A 4,588-nucleotide genomic window follows, 5' to 3' on the forward strand; every position below is an offset into this window, starting at 1 on the left:
GTGCTATTCCAATGAGTAGAGATAATTCATTCAGTCAATGAAACAAACTTTACTCATTTAGTCAACGAACAATACTGATTAACTCCTTTATTTAGTGAATCAAACGGCACTCTTACATTCAATGAAACACACTGCATGTTTTAATTCAATGATTGGAGATTTTGTCATTCATTCATTGCCACATGCTAACCGGATTCATTCAAAGAAACAAACTGCATGCATTCATTCAATGAAAATGACTGCACTTGTTAATTCAAAGAGGAGAGCTCTCTCATTCATTCATAGTGTCAAGCTTAACTCAAACATTCAATGAAACTAACTGCACGTTTTAATGTAACGGGAAGAGCTTCTCGCATTTATACAAAGCCTTGAAATTAATACTTTCATTCAATCAAACTAACTGCATTCATGTAGTCAATAAATCCATCTTCAATCATTGAAACAATTGCTCAAACGGTTTTCATAGTTTCAATGAAGCAAACGTAATTTATTTATTTAATGAATCCAACAGCATTCATTCATTCAATGAATCAGCCGGCAATCATTCATTCACTGAAACACACTGAACATGCTATTCCAATGAGTAGAGACAAATCATTCAGTCAATGAAACAAACTTTATTCATTTAGTTCGTGAAACAAACTGCACACTTTATTTCAAAGAAACACACGGCATGTGTTAATTCAATGAGTAGATCTTTTGCCATTTATTCAATACCACCAGCTGAACGCATTCATTCACTGCAACTAACTGCACATGTTCATTCAATGTGTAGAACTTCTCTCAATCATTTAAAGTTTCAAACATAATTCATTCATTCAATGAAACAATCTGCATTTGTAATTAGACGAGTAAACATTCTGTCGTATACTAAATGTTTCTAAATTAACAGTTTACAAACTGCATCGTTGTATTAAAGTCAAATAATTGATTCAATGCATCAAACGGTATTCATTGATTCAACGAAATAAATTAACTCTTTTATTTAGTGAATCAACGATACTCACTGCTTGTGTTAATTCAATGACTAGATCTTTTGCCATTCATTCATCGCCACATGCTAAACGCATTCATTCAATGAAAGAAACTGCACTTGTTAATTCAAAGAGTAGAGCGTCTCTCCTTCATTCATAGTGTTAAACTTAACAGATTCATTCAATGAACAAACTGCACGTTAGAATGTAACGAGAAGAGCTTCTCTAATTTATACAAAACCTCGAACTTTACGCTTTCATTCAATCAAACTAACTGCATTCATATAGTCAATAAATCCAACTTCAATGATTGATTCAGTGAAACAAACGGTTTTCATAGATTCAATGAAGCAAACGTAATTTATTTATTTAATGAATCCAACAGCATTCATTCATGCAATGAATGAGCCGGCAATCATTCATTCAATGAAACACACTGGTCGTGCTATTCCAATGAGTAGAGATAATTCATTCAGTCAATGAAACAAACTTTACTCATTTAGTTAACGAACAATACTGATTAACTCCTTTATTTAGTGAATCAAACGGCACTCTTACATTCAATGAAACACACTGCATGTTTTAATTCAATGATTGGAGATTTTGTCATTCATTCATTGCCACATGCAAAACGGATTCATTCAAAGAAACAAACTGCATGCATTCATTCAATGAAAATGACTGCACCTGTTAATTCAAAGAGGAGAGCTCTCTCATTCATTCATAGTGTCAAGCTTAACTCAAACATTCAATGAAACTAACTGCACGTTTTAATGTAACGGGAAGAGCTTCTCGCATTTATACAAAACCTTGAAATTAATACTTTCATTCAATCAAACTAACTGCATTCATGTAGTCAATAAATCCATCTTCAATCATTGAAACAATTGCTCAAACGGTTTTCATAGTTTCAATGAAGCAAACGTAATTTATTTATTTAATGAATCCAACAGCATTCATTCATTCAATGAATCAGCCGGCAATCATTCATTCACTGAAACACACTGAACATGCTATTCCAATGAGTAGAGACAAATCATTCAGTCAATGAAACAAACTTTATTCATTTAGTTCGTGAAACAAACTGCACACTTTATTTCAAAGAAACACACGGCATGTGTTAATATAATGAGTAGATCTTTTGCCATTTATTCAATACCACCAGCTGAACGCATTCATTCACTGAAACTAACTGCACATGTTCATTCAATGTGTAGAACTTCTCTCAATCATTTAAAGTTTCACACATAATTCATTCATTCAATGGAACAATCTGCATTTGTAATTAGACGAGTAAACATTCTGTCGTATACTAAATGTTTCTAAATTAACAGTTTACAAACTGCATCGTTGTATTAAAGTCAAATAATTGATTCAATGCATCAAACGGTATTTATTGATTCAACGAAATAAATTAACTCTTTTATTTAGTGAATCAACGATACTCACTGCTTGTGTTAATTCAATGACTAGATCTTTTGCCATTCATTCATCGCCACATGCTAAACGCATTCATTCAATGAAAGAAACTGCACTTGTTAATTCAAAGAGTAGAGCGTCTCTCCTTCATTCATAGTGTTAAACTTAACAGATTCATTCAATGAACAAACTGCACGTTAGAATGTAACGAGAAGAGCTTCTCTAATTTATACAAAACCTCGAACTTTACGCTTTCATTCAATCAAACTAACTGCATTCATATAGTCAATAAATCCAACTTCAATGATTGATTCAGTGAAACAAACGGTTTTCATAGATTCAATGAAGCAAACGTAATTTATTTATTTAATGAATCCAACAGCATTCATTCATGCAATGAATGAGCCGGCAATCATTCATTCAATGAAACACACTGGTCGTGCTATTCCAATGAGTAGAGATAATTCATTCAGTCAATTAAACAAACTTTACTCATTTAGTTAACGAACAATACTGATTAACTCCTTTATTTAGTGAATCAAACGGCACTCTTACATTCAATGAAACACACTGCATGTTTTAATTCAATGATTGGAGATTTTGTCATTCATTCATTGCCATATGCAAAACGGATTCATTCAAAGAAACAAACTGCATGCATTCATTCAATGAAAATGACTGCACCTGTTAATTCAAAGAGGAGAGCTCTCTCATTCATTCATAGTGTCAAGCTTAACTCAAACATTCAATGAAACTAACTGCACGTTTTAATGTAACGGGAAGAGCTTCTCGCATTTATACAAAACCTTGAAATTAATACTTTCATTCAATCAAACTAACTGCATTCATGTAGTCAATAAATCCATCTTCAATCATTGAAACAATTGCTCAAACGGTTTTCATAGTTTCAATGAAGCAAACGTAATTTATTTATTTAATGAATCCAACAGCATTCATTCATTCAATGAATCAGCCGGCAATCATTCATTCACTGAAACACACTGAACATGCTATTCCAATGAGTAGAGACAAATCATTCAGTCAATGAAACAAACTTTATTCATTTAGTTCGTGAAACAAACTGCACACTTTATTTCAAAGAAACACACGGCATGTGTTAATATAATGAGTAGATCTTTTGCCATTTATTCAATACCACCAGCTGAACGCATTCATTCACTGAAACTAACTGCACATGTTCATTCAATGTGTAGAACTTCTCTCAATCATTTAAAGTTTCACACATAATTCATTCATTCAATGGAACAATCTGCATTTGTAATTAGACGAGTAAACATTCTGTCGTATACTAAATGTTTCTAAATTAACAGTTTACAAACTGCATCGTTGTATTAAAGTCAAATAATTGATTCAATGCATCAAACGGTATTCATTGATTCAACGAAATAAATTAACTCTTTTATTTAGTGAATCATCGATATTCACTGCTTGTGTTAATTCAATGACTAGATCTTTTGCCATTCATTCATCGCCACATGCTAAACACATTCATTCAATGAAAGAAACTGCACTTGTTAATTCAAAGAGTAGAGCGTCTCTCCTTCATTCATAGTGTTAAACTTAACAGATTCATTCAATGAACAAACTGCACGTTAGAATGTAACGAGAAGAGCTTCTCTAATTTATACAAAACCTCGAACTTTACGCTTTCATTCAATCAAACTAACTGCATTCATATAGTCAATGAATTCAACTTCAATGATTGATTCAGTGAAACAAACGGTTTTCATAGATTCAATGAAGCAAACGTAATTTATTTATTTAATGAATCCAACAGCATTCATTCATGCAATGAATGAGCCGGCAATCATTCATTCAATGAAACACACTGGTCGTGCTATTCCAATGAGTAGAGATAATTCATTCAGTCAATGAAACAAACTTTACTCATTTAGTTAACGAACAATACTGATTAACTCCTTTATTTAGTGAATCAAACGGCACTCTTACATTCAATGAAACACACTGCATGTTTTAATTCAATGATTGGAGATTTTGTCATTCATTCATTGCCACATGCTAAACGGATTCATTCAAAGAAACAAACCGCATGCATTCATTCAATGAAAATGACTGCACTTGTTAATTCAAAGAGGAGAGCTCTCTCATTCATTCATAGTGTCAAGCTTAACTCAAACATTCAATGAAACTAACTGCACGTTTTAATGTAACGG

The sequence above is a fragment of the Chiloscyllium plagiosum genome, unplaced genomic scaffold, assembly GCF_037043375.1.
Source record: "Chiloscyllium plagiosum isolate Xiang-an unplaced genomic scaffold, Cpla_swu_hap1 HiC_scaffold_18, whole genome shotgun sequence".
Lineage (NCBI taxonomy): Eukaryota > Metazoa > Chordata > Chondrichthyes > Orectolobiformes > Hemiscylliidae > Chiloscyllium > Chiloscyllium plagiosum.